Raw genomic sequence first — 16,989 nt, forward strand, 5'->3', positions numbered from 1 at the left:
CCTCCCCCGCACCAGACTCTACCCTCTCCAGTCCATCTTGAATGCGGCAGCCAGGCTCATCTTCCTGTCCAGCCGCTACTCGGACGCCTCTGCCCTGTGCCAGTCACTGCACTGGCTGCCCGTTAAATACAGAATTCAATTCAAACTCACTACCTTCATCCACAAAGCCCTCCACAGTGCAGCGCCCCCCTATATCGCCTCCCTCATCTCAATCCATCAACCAGCCCGGGCTCTCCGCTCTGCTAATGAAACCAGACTGAGCGCCCCTTTAATTCGAACTTCTCATTCCCGCCTCCAAGACTTCTCCAGAGCAGCACCGGTCCTCTGGAATGCACTACCAAAGGCTACCCGAGCAATCCAGGACTCGCAGAACTTCAGGCGTGCTCTAAAAACGCACCTCTTCAGGGAGGCATACCGCATTCCCTAACAAAAAAAAACAAAAAACCTCTCTGTACTCCACCTGATAACATGCTCCCTGACCTACTGACTGCAATCCCTGCTAGCCATCATAAACCGCTCCTGCAGTCACACCGTTTCTGCCGTCACACGGCTAAATGTCTGACCATTGTCTATGTGTATATCATCCCTCACACTTCGCCATACCGTGCACATCTCCAGCCCCTTTACCTTCTGTATCCCCCCATTACTTGTAGTATGTAAGCTCGTTGGAGCAGGACCCTCACCCCTATTGTTTCCATCAACTGATTACTATGTAACCGTGGTTCTGTAATGTTTGTATTTTGTCTTTCTGTATCCCCCGTCTATGTAAGCGCTGCGGAATATGTTGGCGCTATACAAATAAAGATTATTATTATTATTAACTGTATTGGAGTTGTTACAAGTTATGTTTCCAGTAAACAGCTTTACCGCCTGTTCCCGGTTCTGCCTTTAAAACTTCACCCTGTCTGTGGACTCTTTATTCATTTACTGAGAGATCACCATGGAGGAAGGAACAGTGGCATCACCCGTGACAAAAGTGGACTAAGGTAAACCCTTCCCTGGTTAATCTAACTTTAATAGCCTGTCCTTGGCCCATTGAACATGTCCATGGTTACCCTCCGGGTGGGAGATGGTAGAGCCACTGTGACAAGGCCTACATCAATCCCTGTTGTCTCCTAGACTAGGGTTCGCTCCTCGGATGCTGCACATGCGCATACACAACCAATCTTAAAGGGCCAGCGCACGTCCTGTAATTCTGGCCCCTACCTCTGGTTGTATCAAATACCTTTGTCCTAAACTTTTGGTCTCTTTGTCCAGCTGAAGGTTGGTGCTGATTTTCTAGTTACCGAGTCTGGCTGTACCCTGACTACTCTGCACTCTCCACTCCTGACCTCGGCTTGCTTTATTGACCATTCTCCTGTCTGCCCCAACTCCTGTTTGCGCTGTGCTGAACCTATTCTGTGTGCCCTCGACCTCTGGACTATCTCTCATGCTGTTGTATATGCTTCCATGCTTCAGTCCAGATTCCTCTGTCATGGGAGCGTTAAGAATACGCAGTGAATGTGGATCATAAATGCGTATTCACTGCACATTTATGCAATAAGGCAGTAGAAATCCATCCGTCCTTCTTGTGATTTTTTTTTGCACTTATGAAAAACACAGTGAGAACGTGTGCAAAGATAACGCAGCAAGGACCAAATAGGCAGTAAATATGCTGCATATTTCTTGGACCGAAACTGCATACACCAGTGTGAGGGAGCCCTTAATGTTACTTGGGATGGTCCATGCTGAAAGAAACCCCACAAAACACCATTGGCCTGGCACGCATAGCATCTGAGAAAAAGAAAAAAAACAACCTAAAGCAGCCGACAGGACATGTCTGTCCCTTAGAGCAGGGGTCCCCAACCACCGGTCCGCGGACCTGGGCCGGGCCTTTGGAGGCTTTTGCCGGTCCGCGGCGCTGCCGCAGACCAGCACTAAACGCTGATAGTGTGCTCTGCTCAGTACTGTTGTACCTTGTCAACACCAGAAGTGGTGGGTGTCGACAAGGGTAAGCCTGCTTGACAGCTACGTGACGCCGTCACTAGCTGATTGGCTGCCTTCTGTCCTTGCCCTCTCAGGTCCTGCTGTCGTGTCCTCAGCCTCACTGGTCTGCTGTCATTCACCCTTCTGGTCGATCATCCTGCGCTGGCTCTTGTCCTCCTGCCAGTCTTCCTTCTCCACTGCTGTCACTCACCGCTTACTCGTCCTGCACTGGCTCCCGGCCTCCCTTCTCTGCTGCTGTCACTCACTCTGTCGGCTGTGGGATGCTGTCTCTGCCTCGCTGGATAAAGTACCGCAGCAGTGGTAAAACCTTTGCAGCGGTTGTGAGGGGGAAATGCTGGAAGGGAGTTGCGGTAAGGACCTAGCAGCATGGGGAATGACTTAGGGCTGGGATGGATGGTTACAAATAGGGTTACTTTCAATGTTAGGCTTACATTATTAGCTGATAATACTTCCATGTAAGCCCTAAACTAAAACAAACCCTAACCCTCCATCCCAGGCAAAACTAAATCCACATGCTGCTAGGACCTTCCTGCAGGCAGCCTCTCAGCAGTGTGTGGTGGCATACACTGGGCGTATACAGCCCATGAGTAGGTCTCAACCCATACTTGCAGTGGAGACATAATACAACAGTACTGCTCTGCGGCGGCCTAGCCTCAGTGACGCGGCTCCTGGCATAGCTCCTGGTAGGGACCTGGTCTACAGCGCTGTACGCCGAGGTCCCGCCAGCATCCCCCGGTCTACAGCGCTGTTTGGTGTAGAGCCTTGCAACCTCCCCCCCCCCCCCCCCCATAACCCCGCTCCCATATGACCAAAGCCCCACCCCACCCTGCCGGGCCATGGAAAAGTGGTCTTGCTTGAAGCCGGTCCCGGTGCAAAAAAGGTTGGGGACCCCTACCTTATAGGAGTTCAGCAATGTTGGTTGTTATATATATCGTTAGCGGTTGTTGGGTTTGGTGAGCCATAGGTCAACTTCTTGCCCAAGTTTGCCCATTTTGGCTGATTTTATGTATTTTGCTACATGTTACATTGTCAAATAGCGAATTATTTATGTGTGGGGGTTTTGAGATTTGAAAGTGGTATCTGACACTCTGTACTTGTTCTTTCAATGCAGGAATGTAAACCACGGACCTGCGCATCCGAAGAATTGTAGCATGGTCGTCGTCACGGCCCAACGCCTGCAATCATGAATTATCTTTTGTAACATCAATCAGAAGACAAAGATGGAGATGGTATTTCAAGTACCAGTGATTATGATGCAAGAGAGGGCAAAGTGTTCAGATAAATCGGGGCAGAGTGACATCGAGGATCCTGACGACCCTCCGCCTGTGAAAAGTAATAAGAAAACAATTCTGTCAATGAGATGTCTTCATTTCGCCATTCTTAGTCACAATAACAGCCTTCGCTCTATAAAGAAGTCCCTTTTTGCTTTTCTCTAAGTGTCACCTTGTCCAGAGGACATTCACATCGTCGAGGTGCTAGAAGGGGTGCTGGAGGTGGTCCTGCTGCAAGGCTTCATAGTGCTGTAACAGTTACTATGGTCGGCACCCTGCAAGGTGGCGATGATGACCAGGATGCAGGTGACGCTGGCGATGCTCAAGATGACGCTCATGTTACATAAGAATAGTTCAAGACTGTAACTTTCTGAGATGACGGCACTTGATATATAAAAAAGGTTATTTGATCATCTGAGGGTCTCTTACATAAAATAAGACAAGTAGTCGGCCCCAAATATTTCCTATTACTGTACGGACGGTGTTGGGGTGTTTGAAAAGTCTGGTGGTTGAGGTGTTAACAGGTTTTAAAAGCGTGCGTCCGGGTTCCCATGGGGTCTGCTTACAGAACTTCAGCGCTAATATGCCAAGTCCCATTGACCTAATGAATATAATGTCACTGGAGGCGGACATTAATATGGCTTATACTCCACATAAACTTGGCAGGAGTTCGCAATGTTTTCAATGAACAGAAGAACATTTCGGAGCCCCTTTGTTATGCCAGTCTTGGATAAGCTTATCAGCTGAGGGTTGGTGGTATTACTAAGAGGTCACTGTATTGTTATACGGTCCCTGGATATGGCAAATAAATACATTTGCCAGTGTTCAAAAGACCATACAGGATGTCTATAGCAACTTGGGGAGGTCATTATACTAAAGGAGGGGAACTTCCTGCTTACAGAATCTAGAATCCACCTGCTAATAACAAGAAGGGGGTAAAGCAAAACCCAAGTCCACTGGACACATGTAATAAATCCCCCCATTACAATAAAATCCGTGGCCTCCACCCGGGGGTTCTCTGGCTGGTACACATTGCCAGCATGCTCCGACAGCTGGCGACAGGTTTCAGATGTAGAAGCTGCATGTAGACAACACAACTGCACTCCTACACGGATTCCTACATCAGTGGTTGCAAGAATGTTTCCTAGGATTACATTTATCAATTGGTTTCCACAATTCCCATAGTGACACAGTGCAAAAATACCCGCCCATCCAGTGCTGCCTATTACCCCCACAGTTGATCCAGAGGAAGGCAAAACATGTAGTTAACTCAAACCCCCAAGTCCTTCTCCATGTCAGTGTCCCCAGCGGTTTCCCATTTATGGCTGTCATACGGGCGCTGATCCGCCCGTGGTTCTGGCCGATAAGACGGCCGCACTGCAGGTTCAGACAACTCTACACAGCAGCCAGAAAAAAGAACATATGGCTGGCAATGAAGACGGTCATGCGGAGATTCGTACGCACGCGGTGCGGCCGTCTTTATCGTCCAGAAACACAGGCGGATCGGCGCCCGTGTGATGAGCCCTTAGTGTGTAATGGTGACATGTATTTCCTGCCCGCGTGCAGAACCGCACATTTATCAGTTACACCTCATCTGCCACTTTTCTGCCCCCAACTTATCCAGATCAATTTGAAACCGTATCCAGACTATATGTAATTGTATTCTGTCCTCTTCTATTAATTACTTTATGTAGTTTTATATTGATGTTTTACTGCACAATCCATCTACCAGGTCAGTAATAAATATGTAAAAAGTATAGGGCCCAATACTGTCCCCTGTGGTACTCCACTAGTAACGGGGACCCCTCTAATACTGCCCCCTGTGGTACCCCACTAGTAACGGTGACCCCTCTAATACTGCCCCCTGTGGTACCCCACTAGTAACGGTGAGCCCTCTAATACTGCCCCCTGTGGTACCCCACTAGTAACGGTGAGCCCTCTAATACTGACCCCGTGATACCCCACTAGTAACAGTGACCCCTCTAATACTGCCCCCTGTGGTACCCCACTAGTAATGGTGAGCCCTCTAATACTGCCCCCCTGTGGTACCCCACTAGTAACGGTGACCCCTCTAATACTGCCCCCTGTGGTACCCCACTAGTAACGGTGACCCCTCTAATACTGCCCCCTGTGGTACCCCTCTAGTAACAGTGACCCCTCTAATACTGCCCCCTGTTGTACCCCACTAGTAACGGTGAGCCCTCTAATACTGCCCCCCTGTGGTACCCCACTAGTAACGGTGACCCCTCTAATACTGCCCCCTGTGGTACCCCACTAGTAACGGTGACCCCTCTAATACTGACCCCGTGATACCCCACTAGTAACGGTGAACCCTCTAATACTGCCCCCTGTGGTACCCCACTAGTAACGGTGACCCCTCTAATACTGCCCCCTGTGGTACCCCACTAGTAACAGTGACCCCTTTAATACTAACCCCTGTGGCACCTCACTAGTAGCAGTGACCCCTCCAATATTGTCCCCTGTGATACCCCACCATTAACGGTCACCCCTCCAGCACTGCCTCCTGTGGTACCCCACTAGTAACAGTGACACTTCGAATACTGCCCCCTGTGGTACCCCACTAGTAACAGTGACCCCTCCAGTACTGCCCCCTGTGGTACCACACTAGTAGCAGTAACACTTTGAATACTGCCCCTTGTGCTACCCCACTCGTAACGGTGACCCCTCCAGCACTACCCCTTGTGGTACCCCACTAGTAACAGTGACCCTTCCAATACTGCCCCCTGTGGTACGTCACTAGTAACAGTGACCACTCCAATACTGCCCCCTGTGGTACCCTACTAGTAACGGTGACCCTTCCACTGCTTCCCCCGTTGGTACCCCACTAGTAATAGTGACCCCTTCAGCACTAGCCCCTGTAGTAACCCACTAGTAAGTGACCCTTCCAATACTGCCCCCTGTGGTACCCCACTAGTAACAGTGACCCCTCCAGTACTGCCCCCTGTGGTACCACACTAGTAACACTGACCCTTCGAATACTGCCCCTTGTCATACCCCACTAGTAATGGTGATCCCTCCAGCACTACCCTGTGGTACCCCACTAGTAACAGTGACCCCTCCAGTACTGCCCCCTGCAGTACCACACTAGTAATAGTAACCTTTCCAATACTGCCCCCTGTGATACCCCACTAGTAATGGTGACCCCTCCAGCACTACCCCCTGTGGTACCCCACTAGTAACAGTGACTCTTCCTATACTGCCCCTGTGGTACCCCACTAGTAATGGTGACCCCTCCAATACTTCCCCCTGTGGTACCCCACTAGTAATGGTGACCTCTCCAGCAGTACCCCCTGTTGTACCCCACTAGTAATAGTGACCCTTCCAGCACTAACCCCCGTAGCACTGCAATAGTAACAGTGACCCTTCCAATAATGCCCCCTGTGGTACCCCACTAGTTATGGTAACCCCTCCAATACTGCCCCTTGCGGTTCCCCTCTAGTAACGGTGACCTCTCCAAGACTGCCCCCTGTGGTATCTACTAGTAATGGTGACCATTCCAGCACTACCCCCTGTGGCACCCCAATAGTAACAGTGACCCTTCTAATAATGCCATCTGTGGTACCCCACTAGTAACAATAGTAACAACCAGTAACCCAATCAGAATATGTACCATTAATAACCCCCCTCTGCTTTCTATCACTGACCAGTTACCCCCTTACATACATTCTCGCTCAGACGAAGCATTCTTATTTTATATACCAACCTCTTATGCGGCACGATATCAAACGCTTTGGAAATGTCCAGTGACAAGATCCAGTGACTCCCCGCTCCAGTCTAGAACTTACCTCCTTGTAGAAGCTGATCAGGTGGGTGTGACAGGAGCGATCTCCTTATAAACCCGCTAGTATGGGGTTATACAGCTATTTTCCTTGAGGTCCTCCATAATAGCATCTCTTAGAAACTCCTCAGACATTTTACCCAGTCCATGGGTGTAGCTATAGGCTCATGGGCCTGGGTGTAAAAGTTTATCTTGGGGCCCTCTAACTTTCCTTAACCCCTTAAGTCTCTTCTGTGACTCCTTTGCCTTTGCAGGTTGCCTGCTAGTATCTGTGGTTAGGCGGAATCTGTCGGCCGCTGTCACACACGGATTTCTCACAGATTCAACATCAAAAACCAGTAAGGGTCCCTTCACGAATGGAGGGAGAGGGCTCACAAAGCAGTTTATGCCACAAATCTGCGCCTTCAAAATTGCAAATTTTTTGCGCCAATCCTTCTTGCATTTTCTGCCATCCTCTGAATTAAAACCAAGTGGGCGGAGCTTAGCAGGGGGCGGGGCTGCCCGGCATTTGTCAAATTCAGTATAATTTCCAGCAGAGGCCAGGTAAGCCCTGCCATAGATTTCAGCAGGAGTCTTCAGGCTCTTATAACATTTGGCGCATCTTACTGCGACGGAACTTATAGATATGTAAAGCACCAGTCTTAGGGCTCATGCCCATGGGCATACGCGGAAAACACAGCGGGTATCCACACAGCATTTTCCAACCATACAGAGAGCTGGCAAAGACTGCGTATGGCTGCATATGGCACTGCGCATGCCCGCGTTTCACACAAACGGTCATGCGCAGTGTGACTTTTTTTTTTAAACTGCGCATGGGCAGCGTATCATACACAGCCCATGCGAGGGTACAGGGCTCACACTACACGCAAAGCAGAGGTACAGAGCGTGCTGCGATTTATTTCTCTTGTGTATCATCACGCAGGGTCCTCCCACCAGCGCACGGATTCATAAAAGCCTATTGACCTTCATTAACTGCATTCACCGCGTATCGTGCGGCAAAAACACGGTTGTGGAAATGAGCTCTTAGCTAAATGTACCCCAATCTATTTACTTTTTTAAAGACTCATGACTCGATGTGATTTTTAAAAAAATGATACCTGCATTTTTTATGTGTTTTTGGTCAAATGGTGACTTTGCTTATTGTTTTCATAGTTTTTTTTTCTCCTATACAAAAACCCATATGAAAACGCCAAAAAAATGTCAAACTCAGAATATGTTGCAATTGTGAAAAAAAAAAAATGCCATGGACCAAAGAAATACACTGAGAAAAACCATTGAAAAAAATAGCCCTCTTTGTTTTGCATTTCATAATTTTCTATTAAAGGGGTATTCCGATTCCAACAAGTCATCCCCTACTCCCCACTGATCACGGGAACAAGGGCCCAGTTGGTCCCCTAATGAAGGGCGCACAGAGAGTTTGCAGAACGCTTGACTCAGATCTCTCCGGCGCGCTCATTGAAATGAATGGAGTGCAGTGCGTCTGCCTGACTTGTGCGCCGTTCATTTGGGTACTGATCAGGCCCCCGTTCTCATGGCCAGTATGGGGGGTCCCAGCGGTCAGACCCCCACTGAGCAGCTATAACTTGTTGGAATGAGAGCGCCCCTGTAAACTCCGGCTAACATCTGGACTCTGCCATAGATGTTGTAGAAAAGCGTCAAAAGAAACCAATGGAAAAACAAAGTTTCAAATGTCCTTGTGAAGCTAAGAACTTTTTTTTAACTAAAAATAAAAAGTTCTGAAGTGTAAAAATCAACACTAAAATAAAACAAAAAATACTAAAATCGCTATCGATTTGGTATCAGGATCTTCCTGAATCCAGTATATTAACCGTACGGCGCAGCGAAGGGTGTAAGAAGGAGATTGTAATAGAAATGGATCTGAACGTTATATGTAACCCAAAATGGTAATAATGAAGGCTACAGCTGCTCCCCTACGATAAAACCCCCACAGCTCCTCAGGAAAAAAGATTAAAAACTTATGGCAAAAACTGTTTTTTTCTCTTTTCTGACCTCCGCATTTTATATAACTTGTCCTGCTCTGACGCCAAACTGAGCACTAGCGTGCAAATCACCTGAATGATGCTGAAAAGTGCCTTTCAAGATCTGGCCACTAGGGGGCTCCCCGGAAATCTGCTGCAAACAAGTGTCCCAATCTGGACCAATGCTAGAGAATCTTCATGGATTCTGGTGCAGATTGTCACACATCAGAAGATCCGCACCAAATCCGCTCCCGATGCTGCACCCAGATGTATTGATCTCCATAGTGGGAATACTGTCCTCGGGGCTGCAGATATTTACCAATTTCCTGACCGTGGCGTTAGGAGAGCAGGTCATCCGGAACAGGTCATCCGGAACAGCTTTGCTGTCTGCTTACCTTTTACACGAGACGGAATTGCATCGCAGGACGCAGCCAATCCGCAGCTTTGGAATTTCCCTCCAAATTCCTCAAGTCTAACTGCAGGTTTTGATGCAGGCAGGCTTTAAGCCATGAACAATTCTGCATCAAAATCCGCAGGTCGCCTTGTTTTTTGTCGCATCGGTACCATTTTAGATACATGCTGTATAATGTATTGTAAGACCTTTAGTACATTTTTTTGGAGGGCAAAAAGAAAAATACACCTGAATTCTGACCTTGTTTTTTGGCGGTTTTTTTACAGCATGAATCAAGCAGTTTAAATGACGGATAAATATTTTCAGCAGGTTAGTGCGATGATACGAATACCAAAACTACATTTTTTTTCAGGTTTTTCTACTTTTGCACAATAAACCCCCTTTTTTTAAATTATTTTTTTTGCATTGCTACATTCAAAGTCCCCAAACGTTCTCATTTTCCCGGAGCTCTCTTGTTTTGTTGCGTGATGAAATGCGTTTTTTTATTGGTACCATTTTAGGATAAATACGGCTTTTTAATCACTTTTTTGGGGGAAGTGAAATGAACAAAATAAGCATTTTGACTCCGTTTTTTAATGAATTTTGGCGTTCAGGATAAATAGTGGCTTCAATTTACTGTACGGGCCATTACGGATGTGACGATTCGGGATAAAAAGGGGCGTTTTTTTTAGTTTTAACACTTTTCTTTTCACTATTTACTTTCTTACATTTTTTTATGTTCCTGCCGGGGACTTGAACCCATGATTGTATAATCGCTATGATTATATGATTGCTAGCGATCTTATGCCATGGCAGACCCGAACGCCATTGTAGTGGCCCAGAACGTATATTTCTGGCCCCTCCATACATGTCATGTCTTCTGCATTGCACAGCTGCAGTGGGTGAAGAGTTAATGTCTGCATGAAGCTGAAATATGCCTGTGAATGTATCCATCCTCATGTCATGTGGTATGCCTGACAGCGATTTAGTGGTTGGTGTTCTTCATAAGAAGAGAGAAGTGTGGTGGCGTTTGCAGAGAGAGAGGCTTTCAGAACCCAGGACAGAGTGGGTATTGAGCAGAGATCCACATGGGAGTACCTTCAACCCTCATGTGGTGAAGAGAATGGAAGAAGAGCGATTCCCTGAGATGTTCTATGCCAGGGAACATTGAAGCATGGAGTGAAAGAAAGAGTGAGTAACCTAAGACCCAGATCACCGTGCAGAGGTACTGTGTCCGGAGATTATCTGTGGAGAGTCTGCCCTTCCCTTTTTCCAGGAGCGTTACCGGACAGATAACTAGGACTGTCGGGCTGGTGTCATCCTGAGTATACCCCTTCCAGGAGTGGTTCCGTACAAGTCCTAAGGATTGTAGGACCAGCATCATCCTGAGTTCCAACAGATCTTCTTCCTCTGTGTTGCCAGCATCGGTGTATCAGCGTACCTTTGTGAAGTGTTCCAGTTATTACAGAAAAGTTCTCCAAGGCCCTGACCGTTCCCAGGGGCTAAGGTACTAAAAAGGTAACAGTGTGTGGACTCTACCTATTACCGCCGACGTCCTATACCGGTGGAAAAGGAATGGTGGCGTCACACATGACAATCTGCAAATTCTGTTAAATGTTTATTGGCCATCCCTATCCTACGGGTATCCTGAAGAGGCCTAGTGGCCCTTGAAATGAGGTTGCATGTAGTCCTCCGGGAAGGAGTCTGGTGAGTGCTGCTGTGGCCCGTGACAGCTTAACCCTCGCAGCTCCTCCGCGTGGGCCTCGTGTCTTGAGTGAACCCTCCGGGTCACCACACCATGACTGCCCACTGGCCCTCCATGAGCATGTCACAGAGGGAGCTACTATGACACATTTCTCGCCTCTCTGGCTCACCGGTCTGGTCGCTGTTCCACTGGTCTCAGTTCACTTCCGGGCATTCAGAGACATTTGTTGCATTTGTACTCCTGAGGTCAGTTATTTGCTGCAGCAGCCATATCTTCAGATGGCACGTGGTCTAGGAAGTAGAGACTGGCAGGATGCCAACTGCAGCAGCGGGGAGACTGAAAGAGGGGAACCTTGTAATGTAGCATGGTTTCTTTTTTTATTTTACAGCGGTTTGGCACTTTCTAAAAAATATTTCAATCCGCTGGTTAATGACTCTCCCCTTTTGCTCTCCCTACTTGCCCCCTGCCTGGGAGACTTCGGGGGGCGCACGATGTCTTTCCTATTGCCTTCTGGATATTCTGGGAAAGTTGACAAGTTTGCCATAAATGTTCTTTTACGATAAGGATGTCTGCAGCTGCATTTATCCATCCTTATCAGTAGCAAAGCTGGTTTGAATTAGCTCATAGCGACATCTAGTGGTGACGTGCTGGAAGTGCAGGAGCTGAAGCCGCAGAGAATCAGATCAGTGACATCACTTATCCTGGTGGAAGGATTGATTTAACACCGCATCATATTCCATAGAACCAATAAGCCTATCCAACAATGATTGCTTCTGCCAGATGAGTCCGGGTCTCTGCAAGCAGACGATGTCAGCGGTATCATATAATGTACCGTAAAACCAATATCTTAGTGGGGTGAAAAACCAGCGCACTGCTATTCTTCAGGAGGTTCTGCTTTTAGAGCATTCGTGCTGCGGTTAAAAATGACCCACTATTATCTATGGGTCAGTATGATTACAGCGATACCAAGTTTACATTTTATTTTTAACCCTTTAACGCCACGGGGTGTAAGTGTAGGTCCGGGCTGCGGGGTACTTAACGCAACAATCCCTACACTTGCGCCCTGTGGATAGTGTGAGGTCAGAAGAGATCCCGCGTTATCCGGCAGCAGGAGCTAGCTGTCACCAATAGCCAACCTCCCGCTGCAACAGCGAGTGTGCATCGGGACAGCGACCCCGCTATTAGCCCCTTACTAGGGAACTTGAGATCACTTGTATAGTATAATGCAATACTTTTGTACTGCAGTACATTGAAGATTTGCTGGCAGCCTCTTCCGCTGCTCTCCTCTTCAGGATTTCTCCTGTGCATCACCTATGCCTTGGAATGCGCTACCCCAGCCCATCAGACTTTGCACCCAGTAAAGCTTCAAAATGAACCTGCAAATCTCCTCTTCAAACGATATGAGTGCAGCCTACCTGCGGCCACAAGACGAGCACGGTCCATCCTGCACTAAGTCTACTTCTGTGTAGGCTGTAAGGGTCCTTTACATGGGACACTTGTGTGCAGATGCGTCTGACCGTCTTCCCATCGATGACCGCGCCTCTGCTTTCGCGCAGGAGTGAGATCGCTCAGCGGATTCACAGTACAGACAGCTGTTCGCACATCAACTGCCTGTTTACACGGCCTGAATGTCATTCAACTTTTATGCATGCAGAAACTGGAGGGCGAATGAGAAACGCATGAATTCTTGTTGGTTGTTCAGTCGCTGCCGGCATTCACACTGAATGAGAATTGTTCCAGCGGGAATCTGAAGAATTATCGGCCCGTGTAAAAGGGCCCCCAGTCATTGTGGGCGGAGTCCTCCCTCCGGCTGTATCCACTTGTAGCAGTTAATAGAGGTTTAGCATTAATATATGTAATGTATCTAATCCCCTGTTCACATTAATGTATCCAGTCCCCATTCTCACTTGTTCGGCTCCTGCGAATTAACGGTGCTTTAAAATGAATAATCTTCTTCAGGCTGAATGCCAAAAGCCACCGGAGACCAGGGGGACTTAGCAGGGCCCAGATAGCCATGGCAACCGAATGGCACCCCGCGATCTTATCTGGTGGGTTTGTTCAGTGGAGAAAAGGAGCATCCTCCCTCCATCAAGCCATCTAAATGCCAGACTCTGCCTTCATTTCTGTCTCTGTCCTGAACAATTCCCATTCTCTAGCTGAGAGGGCGCTGCCATGAGGGGGTACTTGTCTGTACAATGAGGAAAGGGCTTGTTATTTGTATATTGCCAACTTATTCCGCAGCGCTTTCAGATGATTTTTATTTATTATCCCCCAGCAAGCTGGGTACTCCGCCTTCCATCCTTCCAAGGTCGGTGAAATAGGTCAACCTTGAGCTGGCTACCTGAACCACATGGGATTTGAACCTGCAACCTTTGGGTTGCAAGTGAGAACTTAGGACTGCATTTCTGCTGCCCCGTCTCTGGATGGTGGACAACAAAACAGTTGGAGCTGCTGGTTGTCAGACGCTCCTCTCTACTGGTGGTCTGTAGGGGGGGTCCTGAGCCCGGTCACCTTGTGTGCCCCCATCCACTGGTCCGAACACCTCCTAACAGTCTGATCAGACGCTCCTCTCTACTGGTGGTCTGTAGGGGGCGTCCTGAGCCCGGTCACCTTGTGTGCCCCCATCCACTGGTCCGAACACCTCCTAACAGTCTGATCAGACGCTCCTCTCTACTGGTGGTCTGTAGGGGGCGTCCTGAGCCCGGTCACCTTGTGTGCCCCCATCCACTGGTCCCAACACCTCCCAACAGTCTGGTCAGACACTCCTCTCTACTGGTGGTCTGTAGGGGGCGTCCTGAGCCCGGTCACCTTGTGTGCCCCCATCCACTGGTCCCAACACCTCCCAACAGTCTGGTCAGACACTCCTCTCTACTGGTGGTCTGTAGGAGGCGTCCTGAGCCCGGTCGCCCTGTGTGCCCCCATGCACTGGTCCCAACACCTTCTAACAGTCTGGTCAGACGCTTCTCTCTACTGGTGGTCTGTCGGGGGTCCTGAGCCCGGTCACCTTGTGTGCCCTCACATATCCACTGGTCCCAACACCTCCCAACAGTCTGGTCAGACACTCCTCTCTACTGGTGGTCTGTAGGGGGCGTCCTGAGCCCGGTCGCCTTGTGTACCCCCATGCACTGGTCCCAACACCTTCTAACAGTCTGGTCAGACGCTCCTCTCTACTGGTGGTCTGTAGGGGGCGTCCTGAGCCCGGTCACCTTGTATGCCCCCATCCACTGGTCCCAACACCTCCTAACAGTCTGGTCAGACGCTCCTCTCTACTGGTGGTCTGTAGGGGGCGTCCTGAGCCCGGTCGCCTTGTGTGCCCCCATCCACTGGTCCCAACACCTCCTAACAGTCTGGTCAGACACTCCTCTCTACTGGTGGTCTGTAGGGGGCGTCCTAAGCCCGGTCGCCTTGTGTGGGTCCCCATCCACTGATCCCAACACCTCCCAACAGTCTGGTTAGACACTCCTCTCTACTGGTGGTCTGTAGGGGGCGTCCTGAGCCTGGTCGCCTTGTGTGCCCCCATGCACTGGTCCCAACACCTTCTAACAGTCTGGTCAGACGCTCCTCTCTACTGGTGGTCTGTAGGGGGCGTCCTAAGCCCGGTCGCCTTGTGTGCCCCCATGCACTGGTCCCAACACCTTCTAACAGTCTGGTCAGACGCTCCTCTCTACTGGTGGTCTGTAGGGGGCGTCCTGAGCCCGGTCACCTTGTGTGCCCCCATCCACTGGTCCCAACACCCCCTAACAGTCTGGTCAGAATCTCCTCTCTACTGGTGGTCTGTAGGGGGCGTCCTGAGCCCGGTCACCCTGTGTGCCCCCATCCACTGGTCCCAACACCCCCTAGCAGTCTGGTCAGAACGGCCCGGTGGGGGACAATTCATCGATACGACCATCCAGCTCCTTACACCCCAATAATGCGCCCCTCAGACTCTGGTAACGGGGTGAAATCTCTTCTCTGTGTCGTAGAGGCGTCTAGTGGCCAACAAGATCTACAAGCGGAAGAAGAGGTCACTGCACACAAGGAGCCTCCGAGAGGACAAGGGGGGGGGGACCACTTTTCGGGTACTGCCACCCATTCTCTCACATCTCTTATTCCATGTTCTCGGCGCCCGCGATGCTTTTTTTTTATAATCTTGCTGCCATCTGCGATAAAATTGCGCTTTTTTAATTCACAGAAGTCGATGGGACCTTCTAACGGGAAAACCGCATCAAGTGACGAGACACGACTGCAGCGCCGCGATGTGATGGCGGTCCGCGGAGATACAACGGGGGATACAAGACGACACGACTGCAGCGCCGCGATGTGATGGCGGTCCGCGGAGATACAACGGGGGATACAAGACGACACGACTGCAGCGCCGCGATGTGACGGCGGTCCGCGGAGATACAACGGGGGATACAAGACGACACGACTGCAGCGCCGCGATGTGATGGCGGTCCGCGGAGATACAACGGGGGATACAAGACGACACGACTGCAGCGCCGCGATGTGATGGCGGTCCGCGGAGATACAACGGGGGATACAAGACGACACGACTGCAGCGCCGCGATGTGATGGCGGTCCGCGGAGATACAACGGGGGATACAAGACGACACGACTGCAGCGCCGCGATGTGATGGCGGTCCGCGGAGATACAACGGGGGATACAAGACGACACGACTGCAGCGCCGCGATGTGACGGCGGTCCGCGGAGATACAACGGGGGATACAAGACGACACGACTGCAGCGCCGCGATGTGATGGCGGTCCGCGGAGATACAACGGGGGATACAAGACGACACGACTGCAGCGCCGCGATGTGATGGCGGTCCGCGGAGATACAACGGGGGATACAAGACGACACGACTGCAGCGCCGCGATGTGATGGCGGTCCGCGGAGATACAACGGGGGATACAAGACGACACGACTGCAGCGCCGCGATGTGATGGCGGTCCGCGGAGATACAACGGGGGATACAAGACGACACGACTGCAGCGCCGCGATGTGATGGCGGTCCGCGGAGATACAACGGGGGATACAAGACGACACGACTGCAGCGCCGCGATGTGATGGCGGTCCGCGGAGATACAACGGGGGATACAAGAGACACGACTGCAGCGCCGCGATGTGATGGCGGTCCGCGGAGATACAACGGGGGATACAAGAGACACGACTGCAGCGCCGCGATGTGACGGCGGTCCGCAGAGATACAACGGGGGATACAAGACGACACGACTGCAGCGCCGCGATGTGACGGCGGTCCGCGGAGATACAACGGGGGATACAAGAGACGCCAAGACACGACCCGCAGACGGATGGAACACGGCCGGCTCGTCATCTCTTGGGCTTCGCATCAGTGAAAACATCACAAGCCGGGGGGAGCGGCCGGCGGCCATCGGGGCTGATTTATAACGGACGGCAGCAGGCGAAGAGCGCGGCAAAAATGCGCAGTTTTGTTGCCCGTGTGAAGCCCCTTCAGGCCCCCGGGGACCGTCCATCTAATCACCACAACCCCCAGCATTTATAGATGGAGCCGCAGGGCCGATAACACGGTATATATATATATATATATATATCTTCTCCTGTCACCCGCGCTGCTCACGTCCTCCGTCAGCGGTTTATTATCATGGCTGCTGCGGCCCCGGGGTCTCCAGGCCTCCGCCGTCACTCTCTCTCCTCACCGCCGTCAGCAGCAGCTCGGCTGTTACGAACTTCCCTGTTTTTTTTTTTTTACCTCAGCGTCACTTTGCAACATTCAAACCGACCAATCCGGATGCGCGTTGTATCCGCCTCGCTCGTCGCGCTTTACGTTCTCTCCTCTTATTGGACGCTGTTAACGTCCATCACTCTGAAGGCGCTTCCACGCGTCGTAATTTGTTTG

General features: G+C 50.4%; 1 protein-coding gene across 1 annotated transcript in view; it reads right to left on the reverse strand.

Annotated features, from left to right (window-relative positions):
* Window positions 1-16,989, reverse strand: part of LOC136631802 (membrane-spanning 4-domains subfamily A member 4A-like) — a 452,683-nt gene that overhangs the window by 262,827 nt on the left and 172,867 nt on the right. The gene's annotated exons all lie outside the window — the stretch shown is intronic.

The sequence above is a fragment of the Eleutherodactylus coqui genome, chromosome 6 (assembly GCF_035609145.1).
Source record: "Eleutherodactylus coqui strain aEleCoq1 chromosome 6, aEleCoq1.hap1, whole genome shotgun sequence".
Lineage (NCBI taxonomy): Eukaryota > Metazoa > Chordata > Amphibia > Anura > Eleutherodactylidae > Eleutherodactylus > Eleutherodactylus coqui.